At 39.9% G+C, this 25507-nt stretch overlaps 1 protein-coding gene across 1 annotated transcript in view; it reads right to left on the bottom strand.

Annotated features, from left to right (window-relative positions):
* CNTNAP2 (contactin associated protein like 2) overlaps positions 1–25507 on the bottom strand; it is a 1679055-nt gene that overhangs the window by 269281 nt on the left and 1384267 nt on the right. The window lies entirely within an intron of this gene.

The following is a 25507-nucleotide window of genomic DNA, read 5'->3' as shown; positions in this document are numbered from 1 at the left end:
ATCTGTACCCATACCACCTTCTATAATACAGCAGGAAACTTTTAAAATCTATTTTGCTTTTTATGCTCTTTATTTTTATTGTATAAACTAAGAACAGTTAAACAGGCTGGAAGGGTTCATGTAAATCTCAAATTCCCTTATGCATTAGATGGATGATGCAATATCTGGGCTTCAGCTACTGTAGAGGAATATGTATTTGTTTTTGTTTTGTTTTAAAAATAACACCTCACTGGAAACTAATTTGTTTTCACTGGAAAATAAACACCTACACTATCCAGTGACTATTTAGCCAAAACCAAATTTTAAATAGGTGTTACTGGACTCCTGTAAGACATAAATCAGTTAAAAAGTCAGTCTTTGCAAGGAGATGTCAACACTCCCCAACTTTTCCATTGCATAGACCCAGTCCTGTGATATATTTACCCTACTTGGCACAAAGTCTCTAACCTTAAATTTTCCCATATTACTGTACATTTCCACATAATATTGTTGGACAACCAAACCTACTTCTCTCAGATGAAGAGAACCCATTCTACTCTATAGTGAAAAGTATTCTTAGCAGAGATGACCCTGTTCAAGGCCTCAATTCGGCAAAATACTTAAGTATGCACTTTAAGGCATGTGAATAATTCTACAGACTTCAGAGAGTTCCATCCATTGATTTCATCCAAGCTACAACAGTATCACAGAACTTGGTTTACATAACTACTACTTAAGAGAAAATATTCCTGCCAGGAATGTACCATAAGCAATATTTTCAACTTAAATGAAATGAGGCCACTTCTAAGTATTTTACTTATTAAGCTTTTAAAAGTAAAATCCTCCATAATGTTCCATGCAGTGTTTCTTCTTAGAAATATAACTGAAATGTTTTAATCATTTAATTGTTGTGCTTTGCAGACATGCATGTACAAGCTGAAACTGCATCCATAACCCTAAAAACATTCACCGGACAATCTAATTCCATCCTCCCCACTGTAAATCTTCTTCTATCCTCCAGACGTGTTAAAAGTAAACCACACCGAGCCCCAGAGAGAACTAAATTCTGTGACAGGAGAGAAACCAAATAAAATCCATACTCAAAATAAAATCACTCTATTTAATGCTTTTGAATTGTTAAACATAATACAAGAGTCCCATTATTGAATATACAGTAATGTGAAAAAGCAATCACCACCTAGGGCTTTATGATTGTTGTTATGCTGCACAGCACGGCCACTCTGAATTTCACAGCAACAGTAATGGATATGGTAATAGACTGACTCCATTCTAGGATCTAAATTGGTCATTTTAGCTTCTGTGACTTGATTATCATTGAAAGATATTAAAAATGCTGAGGGTTATAGAAGGATATGTTGTGTGACTATTCTAGCATCATTTCAAAGCTGCCATAAAAATGTCTAGGATATGAGGTTACATTGCTCTGGCTTGCAAAAAGTTTATTTAACTAGAGATATTTTACAGGTAAATGTGTTTTCCACCAGTTAATGTTCGAATTATTTTAATTAATGCGGCATCCAGATCCAGCAATTTGGCCATTTGGAGGTTATATCATAATTTTGCCATATTTGAGGACAGCTTGCAGTTTAAGTACCATATTGTTAATGCTTTCGTATTAGCTGTTCTGTGAATGAAAGAGCTCTGCTTGTTCACACCTTTTGAATACAGCAAAACCTCATGCTCCTAATTATCAGCACTTCAGTAGGAAAGTAGCTTGCTAATTAGAGTACCGAAAGGAAAGAAAATTACTTAATTTTTTCAAAAGACAGCGAGGATTCAAAAATTCAGAAACAAGTAGACGTATTTAAAATAGAAGAAAGCAAATGGCCAAATAGATGAAAGCAAAGTAGAACTTAAGTACCGTAATGATGGGCGCAATAGAAAACCAGAAGATAGATGGAGGAATGGCATGTGCTACAATTCTTTTAATGATAGCTGGCATTAGGTTTTAAATCTAGAACATGTTCTGAAACTTGGACAGAGTAGTTTTCAGAGTTATTGACTTCAAAGAAGGTATGCTGATTTACAGAGGATTTGGACTAATCTGTATGCAGCTGTCTTGATCAGTGTTGTAATGATTCTCATTTTGTTGCTGATATTTACCTTTTAAAACTTCCTAAATAAATCAATAAAAATTGGAAGACTTTTGCCTTATGCAAAAACACACCTGTATTCAGGAAAGCACCTACACATATGCTTAAGTCCACTGCAGTCAATGGGCTATGGTCAGCTATTTCAGGCTATCCTAATTCCCCACCCCCGTGTGCATATTTTGCAGTCAGCATCACAGATTAAAAAGAAGTGTTTGGCTTCAGTAGAGTCCTAGTAAGATGCATTTCCCCATGCATTTCCCTTGTCATCGCCTAAACCATTCTGGCCTGTGCCAGCCAAATGAATCTTGTCCCATTCCACCCCACTACTGCAAAACTAGTGAGGTTAAGCTTTTGCCCATAGTTTTGCTGAGATATTTCAGGATGAAAGATGCCATACATATGTAGGATATTAATACATGGAGTATAACAAATTTATCACATACAGTATGTACCAAGAGGATGAACAGGGTAAAATAGAAGGGAAGAGGGAAAGAACAAGGGAAGATGCATCATGGGACAGGTCATTATTTTTATTGCCAGGTGGCAGCAACCCTACCTTTAGAAGTAGAACCACCCTTCTCCTCAACCTACCCCATCCCATTTTGCATTGGTATAATCATTCATTGAGAGTGTGCACACACTCATTTTATTGTGCATTTCTTATTATTTCTGTGTAGGGAGGAAGGTTTACGTGCTAATGGGAAAGGAACTAGCGAAACAACTAGTGTAGTGAACTCCAGAAAGAAGGATGACCAAGTATTCAGGAGAAATTGTTCTAAACATCAGAATATTTGATAATCTCTTAGTATGCTAAGGATATTAATGTAGTTGGGATGAGTTTTAAATGCCATGCACTTTTGTTAACCGTACCCCTCCCACTGAAAAAAAAAGCACCTCAGGGGAAGAAGCCATGTATAATAATATATTCTTTATATCAAATATATTATTATAGTAGGCATCACAAGGTGGGACTGTTACACAGTCTTCAAAGTTATTTTTCTTAATGTGTGAGCAAGCTTTGACTCTTAGGAAGACACGTTGTATTGTTGTCTGTTTTGGGTTGTGCCAGGTTATGTGAGGAGGCAGCTTCAGGAGAGAAAGGGCTGGGTAAGGAGCAGGAGAGTTTACTCTCTGCCTTGACCTCTGATTAGAGTCAATTCTTCAGAAGCAGAGTTGCTTCCTGGGAACGGGGCTGTGGTGCTGGGCTGAGATTCCTAGAATGGCCCTGCGTGACGTTTGACCATCTCATTTCAGGATTGGTGTGTATACATATGCAAATAAAGCAAGATACACTTAGATTACACCCTGATTCCACCTCACTGATTTCCACTACACTGGAAAGCCATCTTGTAAGCCCCTAGACATCGGCTGCAGAAGAGCAATACTGGTGTCAGGATGGGCTACTGGTGTTGGAAGAATGGGCAAAAGTATCATGCCTTTGAGACAGCACAATAGCCTCAGATGTACTGACGTGTGGATAGTTACATTTTGTAACAACACTACTGACCTCTACAGTGAAAGGAAAAAGCTGGTTCTACATACGGATGGGTATAAATGTTTGGCTGGAGCACCAGGCTTGAACCACATTTTTTAAAGATTCAGATTTGTCTCATATAATTTCTGCACATTTTCTGTTTATGCCGCTAGGCCCAGAACCTCTAATGGCCCCCGGGCTGGACTTCCGTGAAAATGAATTGAACATTTTGATGCTTAGTTAAATCAAAATTTAAAGCTAATCTAATTTTTTGAGGTTCCCCTCCTTAATAATCCAAGTTTTTTAAAGCAACTGGCTATGAGGGTTTTCTATTAGAGAGAGTGTACCTTCTCTAGCGAGAGATTCAGGCAAGGAGAATAGACTAAGAGAGCCTCTTAATATGCCCACAGATCTTGAGTATCATAAAAAAAGCCATTCCTTGCTCATCTGATAAATATATCTTCTTGTGAACCATTTCATTTAATATGAAAACATTCCCTCCAAAGTTAATGTAGTATGAACAAAACTCATAATAGTCAATAATATATTTATTTCTGACATAGTAGAATAGTCTTATAACATATGACTTTCACATGAACACTTTGGATTCTACTGAACATTTAATAGAACTCATTATTTCTAAATACCATTGATTAATAAAAATGTGATTAACATTTTAGGGCCATTGTTTCAAAAGCAAATAGCACCCATAATAGGGGCTGCTTTTTTGAGAGATCTCAGCTTCCATTGAGGTACGTACCTAATGCAACCAGATATTCAAAAGATCTCAGCACCCAGCAGCTCCCACTGAGAATTTAACCCTCAGAGTACTGATGACTATATTTTTGACTTGTCTTCCACAACACTCATAATTCATTAAGCTTTTGTCTAACCCTACAAAGAACCTCAACAGAACACTGCTTACCAGAGAGGTGGGCAAACTATGGCCTGCAGGCCACATCCAGCCCGCAGGACTGTCCTGGCTGGCCCTTGAGCTCCTGGATAGGGAGGCTCGCCCCCAGCCCTGCCCCTGCTGTCCCCACTGCCCCACAGCCATGCCCCCACGCAAGCAGTGCTCTGGGTGGCGGGGCTGCGCACTTCTGCAGGGCAGCATGGCAGTGTGTCTAGCTCTGGCTAAGTGCTGCGGCTGCCAGACATGCCACTCTGAGTGGCATGGTATGAGGGCAGGGAGCCTGGGGGTTGGATAAGGGGCAGGAGACTCCGGGGGGCAGTCAGGGGACATGGAGCGGGGAGTTGGATGAGGCGGAGGTTCTGGGGGCCCAGGGATGAGGAATGGGGGGAGATTGGATAAGTGTGGGAGTCCCGGGTGGCCCGTCAGGTAGCGGGGGTGTGGATAGGGGCCAGGGCAGTCAGGGGACAGGGAGCAGGAAGGGTTGGATAGAGGGTGGGGTCCCAGAGGAGCTGTTAAGATTGGGGGGGGGGACCCAGGAGGGGGCAGTCAGGGGACAAGGAGCCGGGGGGGATTGGATGGGTCAGGGGTTCTGAGGGGGGAAGTCAGGGGACAGGAAGTGGGAGGAGGTGGGGGCCAGGCGATTTGGGGAGGCACAGTCTTCCCTACTCGGCCCTCCATACAGTTTTGCAACCCCGATGTGGCCCTCGGGCCAAAAAGTTTGCCCACCGCTGGCCTACCACCTCTTCTCCCCTCTGCCATTGCTGCATCTCCTGACTACCATCTACTTTGACCCCTTGCCAGTTCTGTTCCCAAAACAAATGGATATATGTTCACAGCTAACCTGTCTCCTTGCTGAGAAGAGACAAGCTGAAACTTGCTCAGAACAAGAATTTCCAAGTTTTTTTGCCTGTAGATGCCAGAAACCTCCTCAGATCCCCTGCAGAGCTCTCTCTAGCTGGCCCTTAAAAGCACAGCACCTGACTGTGAGACCTGCTGAGCACCTGCAAGTCCAATTGAAGTCAATGGCACAGCACCTCTGAAAAAGTGGACTATTGAAAACTTTGCAGCTAGAGCCTATCTCTAATTACTACACTTCCTTGATTCTCCACAAACAATTAAGAATTAATTTACTAAGCTTGATCCCTTTGCTCTAAACACAACAGGAACAGTTGCTTGCTGTGAGTACATTACAGAACAGCTCCAACTGTCAGCTTGCATGTTAAAAAACTCAGTAATAAGTACCAGGGACCAAACAACTGTTACACTAACCAACACACAATCCATACATCTCTAACTTCTGGTTAGAAAGGTCTCTTTTGTTCAATTCTGTGTAAAATGAATAACATAAAACAACAGGTGATACGCTGCCTGCCTAATTTTTGTTATGAGAGAGGTAAAACCAAAGATATCCTTCTAAAATATTCACAATACCGCATACCTATAACTTTTACAGCACATTTTCTTCATTGATGCAAATAGTTTATCTTACATCTTATGTTACATAGGACAACATGGGGATTAAATAGGAACTGTGTTTGGTTGGGTGAGCGGGTGGGGACAGTGTGAATTCCATTCTTGTTAGTGGAAATGTGTGTGTAAGGGCAGGTAGAATTCTGCCATTTTGCGTGTGTAACATTCTTAGGGTACCTTCTGTATTATGTTATTGGCTTTGTGTGAAACTATAGTATAACATACAGTAATTTTATCCTCTAACTTTTGGTTTTCAGCCATGGCCTGAAGTGTAAGTGTGCGTGCATACACACACACACACGAGAGGATGACCATGACAGCTGTAGTTCCAGGAGAAATTCTGGCTGACTCAGCCAGAATTCTTGTTGGGGAACAGATGTTGACGGAATAATTGTCACTTTTTGAAAGGGTGCAACGTGCCAGTTTGATTCCACATTTCCAAACATAGAGGGTGCTTGGGCCATGGCCCCATTCTCACCTCGCCCCTCTTTACTACCCTTTTGGTGTGTTTGTGACCCATGCAGGTCCAATCAGTCTGGTCTATAATGTGCACACTGTTTGTTCCTCAGCTGTTACTGCTTTCTGAGATTTTACCATTTGTCAAACACACAGGTTTGATGATGATGGGGATCTCACAGGTTACATAAAACACACACATTTCAATTAAGTGTTTTCTGAATAGGCAAATTACCTTTCAAAGTTTCCATGCATAACCAATGAAATTTACATTATGTACACATTGATGATTTAGTTAATTTTATGCTTATTTTATTTTACTTTAGTTTATTGACATTTTGATGGCCAGTCTGTGTGCTCTGCCATAGATATATGCAAGCACCAATGCCATGCTGATGGGGCACTTAGTAGGATTGCTGCCCTTGCTTAATGCCATTAGAGTGGTAGCACAAGAGAACGCAGCTGCTGACTGGCCTCACAATGGGCAATTGAAAATACTTCTCTGTAGCACAGATTCTGCTCTGACTTGCACGGTGCAAATCCTAGGTAGCTTCAGTGATTTCAAATGATTGACAATAATCAATGGAGTTATTTGGATTTACACTGATATAACTGAAAGAAGAAACTGGTGCTAAATGATTGGTTTTGCATTTTCCATAAAAATACCAGCGCATAGACTGCAAAATAAAAATTATATATAGTGACAGAGTTCCTCCTTTACTTTGGTGGGTCCCACACTTATTGGTGGATTTGCTCACCTCAGTGATCTTCCCCTCTGGCGGCCTAGACTGTGGGTTCCAACTCTTCCTGTATCAGATCAGGAGTTGCGAGGTTTAGGGGGAACCCGGGCCCGCCCTCTACTCTGGGTTCCAGCCCAAGGCCCTGTGGATTGCAGCTGTCTATAGTGCCTCCTGTAACAGCTGTGTGACAGCTACAACTCCCTGGGCTACTTCCCCATGGCCTCCTCCAAACATCTTCTTTATCCTCACCAGAGGACTTTCCTCCTGCTGTCTGATAATGCTTGATTGTCTGATAATTCCTCAATCCTCCAGCAGCACACCCTCTCAGTCTCAGCTCCTTGCACCTCTTGCTCCCAGCTCCTCACATGCTCTTCCTCTCCTCTAGCTCCTTCCCTCCTGACTGGAGTGAGCTCCTTTTTTAACCCAAGTGCCCTGATTAGCCTGCCTTGATTGGCTGCAGGTGTTCTAATCAATGTAGCTATCTCCACTGCCTTCTAGAAAGATCTTAATTGGCCCCAGGTGCCTTGATTAACCTGGAGCAACTGCCATTTGGTTACCATGGTACTAGGGATTTGTTTAGCCTGGGGCTAACATACCTGTTCCTCAGTACTTTACTGGAGCCATCTGGCCTTGCCCCATCACAATAGAGAGAGAGAGAGAGAGAGAGAGAGAGAGAGAGAGAGAGAGGGAGAGAGTGTATTTCCAGTTCTTTGGTAAACAATGATCTCTATATAATCTGTACGGAAGCTTGGGACAGGTTTGTCTGGTTAGCAGACTGTGATGGGTTTTTCTGTTTCTTTTTCCCTTTGAGATTCAGTTCTCTTTATTGTTTTGTCTTTACTTTTCTTTTCTTTTCTATTTTTTGGTAGTGCATGAGTGAATGTGATATGAAGTGTTAAAGAGAAAAAATTATTTTGTTTCTGTCTTTGTTTGTTAATCACTACAGCATTCTTTCCTTAAGGCCAACTAGGAAAAGGACAAATAGCAAATGCATGAGCCTATGCAAAAACTAATACTGATGGTAGCCAGACCACTAATGTCTAGAAGAGCCAGATTTAGCCAAGCCCAGCTAGAGACACAAATGAAGCAAGCTGGCAAATGAGAACTCAAGGCACAGGATAAAAAAACTCCCGCAGAAATAAAGATAACTAGGGACATTTGGTTTAGAGCTAGCTAATGAGACTAACAGTATTATGGGTTAATATCCTTTCGTTGTTATTTATGGTAACCTTTGTTGTCAGGGTATTGTTTATTTTTGGTTTCTTTCCCCATGGTGGCACAGTCTAATCGATTCTATTTTCCTTTACCAACACCGGGCTGGAGCATCTTTTATAAGCTGACCCAGACACTTGTTTTTTTGTGACAATTGCATTTATTTATAAATGCTGTATAAGTGTGTGAAGAGGAGCAGTAGAATAGTTCACTGTGCAGTAGAGGTGGGTCTCAGGATTCCTGGAGCCCAGCTCCAAAGAGACTTCTGGTGTATCCCTTTGAACAAAGATTTGGGGTTCTGGTCAATGACAGTATATCCACTTCCACTCCATGATTTGGAGAAAGGATTCCTCCAATCACCTCTCACTGAAGCCCCAGGCAGGAAGCCTGGCAAGTATGGCTTGGTGCACGAAAGAGTGGGAGAACTGATTTAGACCTAAATCCTATTGTCTATGTCTGATACCATATGGTAAAGACAGGGAAGAGAGAAATCTGGTCATGTGGTTGAGGAATAAAAATCTCTACTCAGTGTTGACAGTCAGCCTTCAGTTTGATGACCACTGCAGAACAACAAACGTGCAAAGTGTTCCATTATCCCACTACATCTGCCTGCTTATTTTTCAGAGGATGTTTTTGAGGCAAATATTTTTAAATCTCTATAATATATGGTTTCAAAAATGCTATTTCATGCAGATCCTGAAGAAGGAAAGCAGCAAATGCAAAATTTCATACTAGCCATCAGACATTTGATTTAAGTGCCCTTTTCACTAAGCTAACCAATACTTCTCTCAGCTCCCTGAACAAACTTATGAACAAAGATGGATTGCTGACTTTTCTTTACAGGACCACATCAGCTCATGTTTCAGAATTAGCAAGCTATTAAAATAATAAGGGCAGGAGGGAGAATTGTCACATTGGAATGGTGACCAGCTGCAGCTCAGGAAAAGCCTCCTTGATAGCTTCATTTTGCTGTCAGAAAATTCACTCTTTGTCCCAGAGTCTGAAAAGCCAGTACAGTGCAAATGACTTCTTCCTCATCAAGGCTCATATTCCAAACTGCAGCAATACTAACCAAACCTGCCTTGTTATTTTTCTCCGAGATCACAGTCCCAGTGGTGATATTTAGCTGGAAAAAGCAGCTGTCAGATATTCTTGTACGGTACAGTTTGCTGGTTTCTAAAGTGAACGCATCACACAATCACCACAGTCACAACTATAACTAGCAATGTAGCAAATTTTAGGTGCTGTAAATTACTGCTTACTGTAAACTCACTGGATCATCTGAGGACAAAGGACAGTCTCCGCTCAAGTAAATTCTCAGGAAAAAAACAAAAAAAGCACAGTACTTGCAATAAATAAGTGGTATTCAAGATGTTTCAAATGGGTAAACAAAAATGGGGGTATGGAGAAGATGGAAAAAGTAATTTTCAAGAAAAGTTAAAGCTGTGAGTGAGTGATGTTGAACCAGTAAACCTGGTGGAAACAATATTAAAATAGAAATGGAAATAGACCTCAGAGATGTGGTAAGAATTTTTCTTTTGGAGAATTATCATCTCCACTTTGGTGAAGGGACAGAAAGAACCAATCACATACTCACAAACCGACCAGGCTTCTAACAATTTTTTTTAATCTACACATCTAAACAAACTACAAAAGGAAAAAAAATATGGGAAATCTTGCAATAGACCTGGGAATAATAAAAGGAGAGTGAGGAGCTTGCCCAAGCAGGATGCATAGGGCAAATATGTGGGTGGAGGAGAGATGGAGATTTGTAGGTATCACAGCCCTTAAAAGTGGATGGAAGCACTAGTACAACCACAAATAAGCTGACAGAACAGCAAAACATCCACCAATTTTCTAGATCAGGTTTAAAAGCTGGCATGAAGAAAAATAAAGAATCTTGTGTTCTAAAACTTTCCCAACTCTTTAATATGCCTCACAATATACAAAATAGTCCTGGAATTTTAACTTTCACAAAGACACCAAATAGAAACAGCTACTTGTTAAAACACCCCCAGTGTATAAATCTCAGACAAATGCATTTTAGGCATTCTATAGACCCACTGGAAGGATTTGTGGAGTTGTGCCTGTGAATAATACACCTCTACCCCGATATAACGCGGTCCTTGGGAGCCAAAAAAATCTTACCGCATTATAGGTGAAACCGTGTTATATCGAACTTGCTTTGATCTCCAGGAGTGTGCAGCCCTGCCCCCCTGGAGCGCTGCTTTACGGTATTATATCCAAATTTGTGTTATATCAGGTAGTGTTATATCGAGGTAGAGGTGTATATGAGATCTACCTTGCATCGTTCAGGACTTCTTGCTGCTGTTAGTGTGGTAAATGATGTCGGCACATTTTGTGGTCATCTGTATTTGTGCCTGCACAAGTTAAAAATATAACTTTGCAGGTCTATGAAACAAGACTGTTTAGGTTACCTGGCTACTTTAAGTGAATGTAAAAAACAACTGCTCCTTTTTTTTAATAGCAAGGGAGTGTGGTGGGATGTTTTCTGTAGTGATAAACTGTTCCTCTGCTACAGGGCTCCACGGGGAGGCTTTCTGAAGGTGTGATTGTTCAGAATAACAATAATCAATCTTGCATCATAAAGGCCTACAAGGATAGTATATAGAGGGTTGACTGTATAATAAATTTAAATTACAATACCAAATTCAGTGCAATAGATATTCAGGTTGGCATTTCAATATATTATATTTATACAGTACTAATCCAAAGCAAAAGCTGTGTAAAAGTTCAGTAAATGGTAAGTAGCGTTACACAAATACTCTGAAATTCTAGTTAGACACTTCCAGAAGTAGGATGCTGTGAATCAGATCTTCAGACAAATTCCTTAGCTATTAAAAGATTATGAAAAAGGTGAAATCGTCATTTAAAACAGACAGACAATCAGGTGCTCTTGTTTCACAGACCTTCAAATTTATATTTTTAATTTGTGAGGACAGAACTATGCATAATCTTGTTAAATGACCACAAATGTACCCACATCATCTATTAGTTTAACAGCATCATGAATTTCACTGAAATCTCCATTGTCTCATGAGCCCCAGGGTTCCCATACTGCTTCAAATACTGCACAGATACAACAAGGGGCTGCTTCGAGGTACCAATGTGTTATTCTCCATTGTACTTGCCTGACACTTTGCTAGTCTCTTCAGAGGTTCTCTGAGATTTTCCAATGGCAAATTTAGCAAAGGAAGCTCACTGGGCATCATGTCTGCTATTGACTGCACAATAGTGGAATCAATAAAGATTAAAGTCAGAGGTCCAAAAACAAAACTATCTGTTAAGAAGTGGCTATTTATTCACAAAGGAAACATGTGAATGAATAACACTCACACATATGTTCTTTTGTCAGTATGCATTTGACCCTTAAGTTTCTGGAATCCAAACCTTTTCATTTCAGGAGATTTTGTCCTTCCCCCGTTAGTCCAACAAAGCTCAAGTCTGATGACCTTCAAAGCATGCTATAAAGCTAATCTCACCTCTTAGGTCTTTATAGTGGGATGAGGAAATAGGAAATCAGATTTTGGTGATATTGAGCAATGTGAATTGCGCAGAGCTGCACAACACCGAACGACTTTTAAGTTAATTGTTTGTAATAAATAAATTTACTGACATCTGCAACTGATCTGTTAGAAAAGTAGCTCCACAGTGGCATGTTACAGAGCTCTTAGCTCCCACACAGGTGTCATCTCATCCTTCCTGTCTTTTCACTTTTCTCCTCACTTTCAGCTCATTTACTTGGGTGGAATTAATCTTACAAGTCTGTCTAGATAAGAGTGTGCATGTAGCGCTCAAGGCCATGCTAAGTGGATGCCTTTAACCGGCAGATCTTTCTGTGAGTCGATGTGTTTAACTCTATGTGACTGATGTGTCCTCAGGGACTTCTCATCGCTGTAAATTCACATAGCTTTCCTGGACTCTAGTTTTCTATAACGTAACTTTCTTGACTCTGCTCAACGTTTAAGAAATGGGTACTAAAGTATCTTTAAAAGCCTTTTCAGGAAACAGTTATTTTCTCTTTCTCGGATAGTTGTGCTATAAGAAATACAGCAACTTAATGTCCACTAATACCAGACATTAGACTTGTAATCTTTTCTGCACAGATGTTTCCATGTACATATTTTTTAGAAATATGCCGATTTTAAGATGAACAACAGAAACTAATTCCCTCTGTCTGGGTCATCTAAAACAATATTTGAATCAGATGCACTTGCTATTGTATCCCCAGAATTACTGTTGCCATCAAAATAAGTTACATTATGTCACATAATATCATAAAAATGATGCATGATGAGGGTCGATTTTTAATATTTTGGATTGGCTTCCCAAAATTAACGTGTGATTGGATATTCCATCTCAATATCCTGTAGACTGTGTGCCTTCTGCAGGAAGATGACTTTTCATGTGAAAGATATGATCTTGACCAAGGCAGATCTGCTAAATGATTTTAGTTCTCTGGAAGGATACCAGAGTGAGAGCTATGAAAATTTAATTCTTTTCTTCGTTCTCAAAACAGACATAATATGTGTACCAATAATGTGAGTTTCCAAACTCGCAGTTACAGGTCACTTAGAAACCTGTCAGTTTAGCAGGACTATAACCATATTAGTCTGCCTTAATCCTCTCACACATTTATAAAGTGGCAGCTTCAATATCCGTCACATACTACGCTTACTAAACTCTTATTTTTCTCATACTGTTCCCTGATGTGACTCAACTATATTCTGGAAGAAACAACTCCAGGATATTTGAGACTCTATACCAATTCAGTCTTCAGTCTGTCTGTTAAAAATGCCAACAAGGGTGACAATGATAGTAATGGATTTGGCAATGTGGACACAAGAGGAACTATAACTAACAATTAATTTTACAAAGGCCACTCAACAGACATCAAAAGGGAGAGTCTGGACTACCAGCCTGGATTGAATTTGAAGCCACAAGTGGAAGGCTGAATATTTCCTTACCGAGACTTTCCTTATTGTGTTGTGTTTTTATCTAAGATGCCCCCAATTTAATATCTCAGAGCACATGCAGATAGTTTTTAGAAGATATATAAAGAAAGAAAACCATCCCCTGGAACAAACTACAACCCCCCTCCAGGTAAAAGACTGAGAAAAGAGATGCTGGTCACTGATGCCATCTGAGATTCCAGAGCAGATGAAATCCAAAAGCAACACTGCACTGTGAGCCTCGTAGGTGAAGTTGAAAAGCAACCCCCAACTGTAAACCTATTAGCTGTGTTACAACTTAAGTGCACCAACAGTGACAGCTGTCTCCCCATCCCAGAGCAGTCAGACCTCTTACCCACAACCCACTACAATCACCTTGACCTTACCCAGAATGACTTGTAACTGCTTGCTCTCCTCTGTGTTCCAAACCTAGGCAGGGACTGGGAAAGCAAAGACAATAAACCATCTGGTCTGATAGTAATGACAGTTATGAATCCTGCTTATTGATGGCCCAACAGGCCAAACTGCCTCATAATATTCCTCACTTGGCTCACATATTTGTTGAACAAAAATATGTTCATGGAGCTGCACCACAGAAAAGAGATCGTTAGGCACACACTGTCCAAAAAATAGTCCCTAACACCTCTCAGAAACGAAAGAATGAAATCACTAATGAGCAATACAGGCATTGTGATCGTTCAATAAAAGGGTGGATGATATAGAAGGTTGGTCCAGTGATTAGATCTTAGGACATCCAGGTTTAATTCCCTGCTCTGTCACCAGACTGCCTCAGTTCCCTGTGTATAAAATGGGGATATTAGTTCTCATCTGCCTCATGAGGGTGATGTTGTGACATATACATTACAAAGTGTAAGGTGCTCAAATACTCTAGTGATGGGGTCCGTATAAGTGTCTGAGAGACAGTTATGAAAAGCCTGCTGATAGATCTAGTAGCATGTGTATTTGTCTTTTACTTTTGTTAGGTCACAAACCAAAATAACTCTGCCAAACCCCACTGAAAACCCCACTAAGAAGTACTGATAAAATAGGATTATGGAGGGATCCAAAGTTGTCATGTCATCACATTTCTCAAAAGGTTTCCCCCAAAAGGTAAGATTAGAAGCTGCATGAGAATTGTTTTTATGACCCAACAACCAAAGGTTTACGGCATAATGACATCTTATCCTGCCACAGGGATGTATGAACAACCTCAGCCACTCCATTTGCTCTTACTAGCCATGTGAGAAGAGCATCCACCCTGTCTGTCGGAAGATTAAGTTCCTTTAGAACATCCAGTAACTTACTGGGAAAAACTGCTCTAAATCATATAAGCTTTTGTTGCATTTGTTTCATCCAGACACAGGTATAACCCTAGGCTACTAAGCTGGGCTGAATCCTACTAATTTTGCCTTCAAAGTATATAGAAAATTCATTCCAATGCAGCAGATTTCTTTTTTTCATCAGAGGGAACCAAGATTCCCAAAGCTGCCAACCACAGGGATTCCCTTGATTTGCATACCTAGATTTACACCACTCACTACTCCACTACTTTGCAAAGCGGGCATGCCAGAGGTGGGAAAGGGTAGAACAAGGCAGACGGCACAGTGCAAGTGTAAACTGGGTGCAGCTGAGACTCTGGTTCAATAATAAATATACTCATTTTAAAGAGGGAGAGGGAGAAAAGTGGTAAGAATCAGTAAGCAAGTAAAAATATTTAGCATCAGAATTAAATTTTCAATTATGTCTGAGAAGCAACCATTACTGAAGTAGTTTAGGGGAACACAACCTGCCACTTCATATATACTCCAGCACAAACAGCTTAGTCAGATACATCACCTGCCAGGTTCCACCACTACATTCCTTTGAATGGGCAAGAGCTTCATTTGAGGTGATCTAGAGAGTGTCAATTCTTGGGGCAGAGTTCCTTCCTGGAAACCAGACATTGGTGTTTTGGCTGAGATTTCTGGAAAAGTGGAATTGCTTGTGGGCTGTTTGTGACCAACTCTGTTCAAGGATTGGTGCATAGTGTAAACTAAACATGCAGCACTAAGAATAACACCCAGACTCCATGTCACTGATTTCTCCTCCAATGGGAAGCTGACCTGAGAAGCGTTGGACAGATGCTACTTCTCAGCAGGGGGTGGTTACATTGCAGTTGATCATTTCTTCCCTTATCAACAAAATCAATGTCAATACCTTAATTAGTGAGAAATGGAGCTGTCATAAACGGATAGTTAAGAGTTAATAGAACAGCAGTACTTCATATCTCTTTTGCCTGTAAAGGGTTAACAAGATCAGCAAGCCTGGCTGTCACCTGACCAGAGGACCAATCAGGGGACAGGATACTTTCAAATCTTGAAGGAGGGAAGTTTTTGTGTGTGCTGTTAGTTTTTGGTGGTTGTTCACTCTGGGGGCTCAAAGGTATCAGACATGCAACCAGGTTTCTCTCCAATCTCTCCGATACAGGCTCTTATAAGTTCAGAATAGTGAGTACTAGGTAGATAAAGCGAGTTAGGCTTATGGTTGCTTTCTTTATTTGCAAATGCGTATTTGGTTGGAAGGAATTCAAATTGGTATTTTGCTGAAAAGATTTTAATTTGTACTTGTATACTTAAGCTGGGAGAGTATTCCCAATGTCTATAGCTGAAAGACCCTTTACCTATTCCATTTTTTAAATTTACAAAGATAATTTTTACCTTTGTTCTTTCTTTAATTAAAAGCTTTTCTTGTTTAAGAACGTGACTGTTTTTTTTTATTCTGGTGAGACCCCAGGGAACTGGGTCTGGATTCACCAGGGACTTGGTGGGGAGAAAGGAGGGAAGGGGGAGAGAAAGATTAATTTTCTCTCTGTGTTAGGATTACTTTCTCTCTCAAGGAGAGTCTGGGAGGGAGAGAGAGAAGGAGGAGGGGAGGTAAATTTTCCTCTCTGTTTTAAGATCCAAGGAGTTTGAATCACAGTGATCTTCCAGGGTAACCCAGGGAGGGAAAGCCTGGGAGAGGCAACGGTGAGGGAAAGGGTTTACTTTCCTTGTGTTACGATCCAGAGGGTCTGGGTCTTGGGGGTCCCCGGGCAAGGTTTTGGGGGGACCAGAGTGTACCAGGCACTGTGATTCCTGGCTGGTGGCAGCGCTACAGGTTCTAAGCTGGTAATTGAGTTTAGAGGAATTCATGCTGGTACCCCATCTTTTGGACGCTAAGGTTCAGAGTGGGGAATTATACCATGACAGGAGCAAATAATCACACCTCAGCAATGGGGAATTTGTCTGCCTGGCTGAATGAAGGGAACAATGCTTTATGGCTTTTGGAGTGGGGAAGGAGACAGAAAAACTGCTGCAAAAGAGGACAAGGGGCCAGTGTGGTGACACTGACTCATCCCTTGGGAACTGGATGGGTGGCAGTATTTAAAAGGGGCAGCCCTTTGCATGAAGTCACCCTCTCTCCCACCCCTTTAGGTGGTGAAATACCAGTTTGGTCAAGACCTGTTGTGGGCATTGAGCTAGCCACCCCTTTTTAGTGGGGCTGAGAAGGAATTTTCCCCTGACCACCAGAGGGAAACCACCTAGGTGGAGTGGGGGGAGGGGGTTGCCTTCCCACAGCAGGTTCAGGAAGGGTTCTGTTCATGCACAGCATGAAGGGCGGTAGGCTGTATGCCGCAACTCATTATATAAGTGTGTGGCAGATTTCCAGTGCAGGTATTCCATAGGAAAGGTATACTGTGACCAGAAAAATGGCTTGGAAAAGCGCTTAAGAAGGAAGTGTTCGTTAAAGGAATGAAATGGGGGGAGGATTTTGGGGACTCCTATGATTGGTACGGCTGGAAGCCAATCCTTCTTTCTCATAGCCCATCTTAACCCTTCTACGTCGGGGGATGGATGGTAAGGTCCTAGAAATGGATGGGCTGGGGGGGACCTGGATGGAAAAAAGAGGAAGAGCTGGCAGAAGCCCCCTGAGTAATTATGGAATGAACATGGGATTACCTGCACTGTACACTTTTACCTGCCGGGTAGTTCCAAACATCTAATAATAAAGTTGCACCCTGATTAAACCCATGTCAAATGTCTCCTGTCCTTCCTTCTCGAATAGCCAGACAATGCTTGTCACTATGGGGAGGAAAACCAGGAGAGGCAGCACATTCACATACAAGATTTGGTTACCCTTCAAAGCAGAGGTTCTGCATTGTTTTCATTTTGTGACCTCAAATCCAACCACTCACAAGTGGTCCTCTTTGCACTGAATTCAAAGACACTTTAAAAGGCACTGGGTCCCTCAGTGCTTCAAAGGAGATGACATGAATAACTGTATAATAAATTAGGGGGTATTTGTGACATCTGATGAGTTCCAACGGACTGAGCAAGTTTCTGCATCAGTAAAGCATTAAAGGGAGCGGATAGCAACAAGATCATATTTGTGACCCAGGCAAATTCTGCCCCCCTCCATGAATTACAGCACTTCAGAGTGAGAACTGGATATTGAGAATGAGCATGATTTAAATGTATCAGTTCATTTTAACTCAAGTAAATTACTATAATATTATAATTAAAATACTAAATTAGTACAAGTAATTAGCAAAACACTAAATTTTGCTATTTTTAACCTACGCTTGTGCAGAGAATATTTATTGCCATGGCAGCAGGGTGCTTCAATTACAAAGACTAGGACACGTGCCATGTACAACAGGAGCCCTGAATAAAATCGAAAATTCTGCTACTGCAGTTGTTGCTACTAAATACTGACAGTTCCATTATGGGGAGCTATAACAGACCCAGAACAAAATCAGAAAAACAGAAACCAACAACAGCAAAACTGACACCCAAATTCTGAACAAATAAACGAGCCTCATGTCTTGACCTGAAAGCCTTCCTGCAAGAAGAGCAATAATGCCATTGCCTATGTGTCACAATCATCACAGGAATAATGTATCTGATAGAGCTGAATATCCCTTCCAGCTTTTGTACACAGACAAGGAAACCGCCTGTGGTGTTCGCTGAGGGAGCTCCTTCCTCCCCAGGTTAAGGAAGTAGTTTGGGCAGGACCTCCACCACATATCTTTCGAAGCAGAGGTTCTCTCTGTTCAATCAATATTTACACACAGGCTTATTAGTTCGGAAAATCCTGGCTCTGATTCAAAATGTTTCCTTTCTTTTCTCTATGTTCTGCAACTGGCCAGATGACCTCTCTCTCTCTCTCTCTCTCGGGCTCCTGTCATCCTTTAACCGTTTTTTTCTGCCAGATGGGGGCTTCTGTGGTCACAGATATATTGGTGGTAATTTAGGAGACAAATTTCAGTTTTTCATGTGGACCAGAGACAAAGAAGGTGTCCCCAAAGACAGAGATAGAAACCCCTAAGATTTTCCTGATTTTTACTTGTTTGCTTAGAAAACCTTGCAGGATAGGGAGTGAACTGAAAATGAGATGACTGAAACCTATAAAGAAGAACTTGTCTGTATTTAATTAAATTTATCCCTAGGAAAGAGAGAATTTCTGTGTTCAGAGATTTATGGAAAATTTCCAGGGCTTAAAAGGTTAGGCAGAGAACAGTCACTCAGTGTGAGATTACTTAGCAGAGAGAGCAGAGATCCTGCACAGACTGTTGCTATCTCATTAGATACTTATATTTCGATTTATGTGTGGGTATATACTTTTGCCTATTATGCATATTTCTAGTTACCTTTGTTTTGCTTTGATTTTTCTGCTAATAATTTATTCTGTGTAAGACAGTGTTTCTAGTTCTGGTAATGTTGTGTCTTCCAAAGCCACTCTGTCTGTCCTTCTGATGTGTCCCCCCCACAGTGATCAATACAATTGATAATACAGTGAATGATATTTTAATTAGATTGCTCTTGGTGAATCAGAGAAACTTTAAAACATTTACTGTTGAAAATGTGTCCCATTCTGCTCCCTACTTCTCTCCCCTCTGCTCCCGACTTCTCTCCCCACCCCCAAATAAAGATTGTCTGGAGCAGCTACATGATAGATTGGAGAAATGCTTTTATTCCCGAGCGCATTTATCCAGAAAGGACTGAAAATCAATACTTGGTAGCTTTGCTATGGTAAACTTAGTATCCAATTAATTTTAATAATTTAAACAATAAAGGAAAAAATGAACATTTATCCATCCTTAATCATTTCTGGGTCTTCTAAGTTGAGGACTGATTTTCCTAGTGGGAAAACCCAATTCCTTATTTCTAGCAGAACTCATATTTCTGATTCACAGCTCTCCTTTGCTCTGAAGATCTGGGTGCTCTAAAGTGTTTCTTTAACAAATGCAATGCTGACAACATCCGAGCACACATTCTGCTATCTAACCTGAAGTAAAATCTCTAAAATATAAGCTTTATAAAGTTGTAAAACAAACATATACATAATATATTAGTACATTTACTAAACACACTGAGGTATACTGAACTACAACTAAGATATGACTGCAGAAATGAAAGAAATACATTGTGATTTATTATACCCATTGCGTTTGTTTGTTTATTCACTAAATTGCTGAATCACAAAATTCAGTAATTTGCAATGGGGGTTCCAGTCATTAATGTGAATTAATGAGGTTCTATTATAAATCAGTCATAAGATCCCTTTTCAGCATTGCTTATTCAGGCGAAATGTAAAACGAAGTCTCTCAGGTTGTGCAGTGTATGAGTAAATGGTATAAATGGGTGTTCATTTATATTCTTAATACTTTGGTTAAATAACTACAATTTTGAAAAATATATCTTAATTTTTTTTAAAAATGCATAGTAGACACGAAGAGACAATGTGATATGAATAGTTAAGATCTCTTTAGGGCCTAATCCTTTGGTGCTGAGTGCCCTCAGCTTCCACTGAAGTCACTGAGCATTGAGGATTATAATCATCTTGCAGGATCAGCTTCCAGGCCCTAATTCAGCAAAGCACCTTTTAAAAAGACCTGATTCAAAATCAGTTAAGTCAGTGGAAATACTCCTATTGATTGTGATGGTCTTTGGTTCAGGCCCCAAGGCCCACAGCCCTCACAAAACAGGAAGTGTGGCCCACTTGATAGGGCACTGGACTGATATAGGAAACCTAGGTTTTATACTGAATTCTACCACAGACTTATTCTGTGGCATTGAGCAAATCACTTCACCTCTTTTTCCCCGTTTCCTCTTCCACCCTTCATCTGTCTTGTCTACTTAGAATCTAGGATCTTCTAGGAAGGGACTGTCTATTATGATATGTTTGTATGGAGCCTAGCACAATGGGTCTTGGCTGGGGCCTCTAGGTGCTACCATAATATAAACAACAAGTAGGAATTGGCCCTACATATTTTCTTGGAATGTTATAAGCGTATTTTCCAGTCTTGCTGCATGTTTTTATTCCAGCACATTGATCGCTGTTTTTTATTAGTAACTTATAATCACTGAGTAACACAATTAGCACAAACATCTACCAATATAATTTAGCATCTAACTTGTTTTTGTCTTTTTTTCTGTTTAAGTCACATCTGAAACACTGCACTTCACAAAAGATGCAATGTAAGGGATCTACTTCTGTAGAATCTGTGACTCATTTTCTTCTTAACATTTGATTTCTTCCATTTCTAAGTGCTGCACAGGTAAAGGTGCTGTCTCCAGTGAAGAAAAGCCTCAGCGCTCTATAGTTTTAAAATGGATGCTTCAGAAAGGCCATAGCGGCATTTAAAATGGATGCTTCAGAAAGGCCATAGCGGCATTTAAAATGTTGAAAGGATAGATTTTGCGACATTGCTAATTTTATAATATCTAATAAAAAATAAACGATGCGGGGCAGAAGTATTAATGATATAATTATGTGGTTAGCCATGCGTTCCAGCATAAAGCAGAACTCTCGAGCGAATTGGTAAGCATGTAATCAAGAAACGATACAGGTGCTGGACAAAACAATGAGAGACGTGATGTCCTATCTGAAACAAAATGTAATTAAAATTAATGTAACTGTGTAAAGGGCTGGAAAAAAAGATAAAGATCAATTGCTGGGGAATGAAATATGGACTTATTGAAATAGTTACAGACTGCAAATATAAAGGAGGAGTATAGGAGAAAAACAGAATAAACGATACTAAAAACAAGACAGTTTTTATATGAACTTGAACTTGTAAAAACTATATATATATGTTCCAATCCTATATCCTATATTCATAAAGGGCTGGATCACGTCTTTTAGGCATGACCCAGAGTTATGAACGGTGCAGACATGCACCCCCCGAGTAGAGCAAAGGGGATCACTGTGCTGCAGGAATGCAGAATGCAGCTCTAAATTGAATTAGTGATCAGGAGGAGTAGGCACACGATTTTGCCCCTTTAAGCCCTAAAAGAAGAAAGGCTTTGTGTTTAATGTCTAGAACAGGTGACCTGGTAATCTGAATGGCTGGGTTTTGCTCCTGCTTTTGTCTCTAACTCACTTTGGGTGACGTTCATCCTTCTACATAGGGACAGTATAAGGCTTAAATATCACTTAAGTTCTATTTAAGTCTTATGTCAGGGGCTTAAATTAGATTGTAGTAGTACACAGGTATGGTGCTGACTCCTTGCAGAGGGGTGAATTTCACTCTGAATGACCATCTCATAACAAATTTGAAGAAGAGCTCTGCCTAAGTTAGGAAGATTGTCTCTTTCACCAACAGAAGTTGGTTTAATAAAAGACGTTACCTCACTCACTTTGTCTTTCTAATATCCTGTGACAAACATGGGTACAACAATACTATTCCGTAACTGCCCATTATGCAGTTTCTCACATCTCCCTCTGATCCATCTGGTGTCAGGGACAAGACTAGATGAACTAGATGGTCTGATCTGCTATGGCAATTCCTGTAGTCTTGGGCAAGTCACTTATTCGTGCTTCCAGTTTCCTAATCTGTAAAGTGGGAATGAAAGAACCTACTTCAGAGGTATTGGCTGAGTTAATATTTAATGAGGTTTAAGTTTCTTGAATGAAAGAGAATATATATATAGTAAGCACATAGTATTGTTAGCAACATTTACCATACTGTCTGATGTAAAGTTTAGCGTACATTAGCTGTGACAAGAAATGGAAAACATTATCCTGAATCGCCATAAAATTGCTATTAGGATTCAGACAACTCACAATCTTTTCTCCTTGGTGCACTGGAAGAGTAGAAATGATTTTGATCTCTGTTACATTTACAAATATGGTTTATAGCTGAATTGTTACTGTCTTTCTCCATGAAACTCTTCTAACTTCTCTAGGCACTTTTATTGTCTCACTTCTTAATTCAGTGCATACACAATGCACATTACCTCTCTCCCCCTTTTTCTTTTACTTCAGTAACCCCATCTAGCATTTAGAGTTCAACAACAGTGTACAATCAACTAATGCACTTGTGCAATGTTCTGATCCCTGGATCCTTGAATATGTCAACATAGTTTGCATATATCAGTGCTGCTTTCTGGTACTTTAATTTTTTGTGGTGATAAAGACATGACTGCACAGATGCTCAATTCAGATATTTGCCTAAATTTTGGTGGTATGGGCCAGATTCTTGTTCAGTTTACAGCAGTGAAAATCTGGAATAATCCTTTTGAAGACACAGGTGTAACTAAATGCAGAATCTGGCACAGTATCTGTATTACAGGAGTATACTGTGAAGGTAGTACTCCTGCAAGAGCAATAAACCTCAGAACCTTGAAGAATGAATAATAAAACTTCTAAATATGACACATGCCACTAGCTTTTTGCTTTGCATTTATCAAATTTAGTTCCAAAATATTCTTGGGATATCACTGGAGCTACTATTGGATCCAAAATATTATTGTAATTTTTCCATCTCATAAGCAGAGTAGAACCCCTGATGAACTAATTTTTCTTTGATGTAAGAACATAACAACATTGATAGTGGATCAGACCAAAGGTCCATCTAGCCCAGTATCCTGTCTTCCAACAGTGGTCAATGCCAGGTGCCCTAGAGGGAAAGAACCAAACAGGTAATCAAGTAGTCCATCCCCTCTTGCCCATTCCCCGCTTCTGGCAAACAGATGCTAGGGACACCATCCCTGTCCATGCTGGCTAATAGCCATTGATGGACCTATCCTCCATGAACGTATCCAGTTCTTTTTTGAACCCTTTTATAGTCTTGGCCTTCACAACATCTTCTGGCAAGGAGTTCTATAGGTTGACGCTGTGTTGTGTGAAAAAATACTTTCTTTTGTTTGTTTTAAACCTGCTGCCTATTACTTTCATTTGACAACTCCTAATTCTTGTATTATGAGAAGGAGTAAATAACACTTATTTACTTTCACCACACCAGTCATGATTTTATAGACCTTTATCATATTCCTCCCCATAGTCATCCCTTTTCCAAGCTGAAAAGTCTCAGTTTTATTAATCTCTCCTCATACAGAAGCCGTTCCATACTCCTAATATTTTTTTTGCCTTTTCCTGAACCTTTTCCAATTCCAACATATCTTTTTTGAGATGGGGTGACCACATCTGCACGCAGTATTCAAGATGTGGGCATACCATGGATTTATACTGAGGCAATATAATATTTTCTATCTTATTATCTATCCCTTTCTTAATGATTCCCAACACACTGAGGGGATGTTTTCAGAGAACTATCCACAATGACTCCAAGATCTCTTTTTGAATGTTAACAGCTAATTTAGACTCTGTCATTATAGATGTATAGTTCGGATTATGTTTTTAGAGGGCTACTCTTCTTATGATACTACAGATCCCCCTTAAAATCTTTTCCTCTAATGGTATTGCAACAGTGGTATAATCTTCCTCTTTTCCAGTAGCAACTATTTTAATAGGTAACATGCTGCTCTTTTTGCATGTAACTTTACTTCTTTCATTAAAAACAACTAGAAGTTTAATTTCCCTCTGTGTCTATCAGAACTTTTCATATTTCTAAGAAAGAGTATTATTAAAAACAAATATTAAGCAATTTATGGAAGCTGTCATATTCCTTCTTTGACTGAGGCAGAGACATTCCTTTCAAAAAGAAATCAGAGAGACAAGGTGGATGAGGTAATATCTTTTATTGGACCAACTTCTGCTGGTGAGAGACAAGATTTTGAGCTTACACAGATCTCTTCTTCAGGTAAAAGATGGAAAAGACCTGAAGAAGAGCTCTGTGTAAGCTTGAAATCTTGTTTCTCTCAATAACATGAGTTGGTCTAATATAAGCTATTACCTCACCCACCTTGTCTATCTAATATCCTGGGACCGATACAGCTACAACTACATACAACTTCTGTGCATTCTCTGACCCTACCTGGAACTGGGTAGCCCTTGTAGGGATGAAAATGGACGGTTCTTACTCCCACATATGGGCATGCACTCCTAGTCAGAATCTAGCCCTATATGTATATTCTCACCTTTATCTAATTCAAACTTTTCTATCTCTCTCCTTCAACAAAGAGACTAGAGAATCACAACTGAAACCAAAATAATTATTCACTGAAGATTTTACCTCCCTCAACATCAAATGTCAAACTTCCACTAAATTATTTTGATTTTTCAATTCTCTTTTTAAATTATATCTAAGTTATCACTTTCTGGCTGGATAAAATACCACCTTTTATTTCAGTGTCCGGCTTCCTAATCTGTGATCCACTAATTAATTGTTTTGCCACTTGATGCCTTCCTTTCTTCGCCCCTTCCCCAATGTCTGGCCCTTTCACCATCTCAGTTTTACACACTAATTTTCTTAATACATTGTCTTCTGAGTTAACTTTTTTCTCTTTACTTCTATCTTTTCTCTCCAACTAACATGATATTGTCTTTTTCCAGCTGTTCAAAGAAGGCCATGTAATCAAACTATGACTTGCCAACTGACTTTCCCTCTGATATGCTCTTTAATAGCCTTGTTTTCACTTTGAAACTTATGTGCTGATGCAGAACTTACATTGCAATGTTCTGTATACACATTAAATTTCCATGAAATAACTTTTGTAGGAAGAGTTATTAAATGCTTTTCTTATCATCAGGGCTGTAGAGCTCATTTTGTGGACACATGATGGGACCCACAAGAGCACTGAGATTAGTGAGTGGCAGAAATTTTTTTCAAAATGAAAGCCCTTCTTTAATTTTAACAAATAATTGATAAAGAAGTATAGGGTTTTTTGCCTTTTTTTTTTTTTTTGCCTCCCCTCACCATATGTCTCTCTTTTAGCTATTGTATAGCTCCCATTACCAAGGTATCTGAGTAC

The sequence above is a fragment of the Gopherus evgoodei genome, chromosome 2 (genome assembly GCF_007399415.2).
Source record: "Gopherus evgoodei ecotype Sinaloan lineage chromosome 2, rGopEvg1_v1.p, whole genome shotgun sequence".
NCBI classification, from domain to species: domain Eukaryota; kingdom Metazoa; phylum Chordata; order Testudines; family Testudinidae; genus Gopherus; species Gopherus evgoodei.
This window is presented reverse-complemented; position numbering and strand designations above follow the sequence as displayed.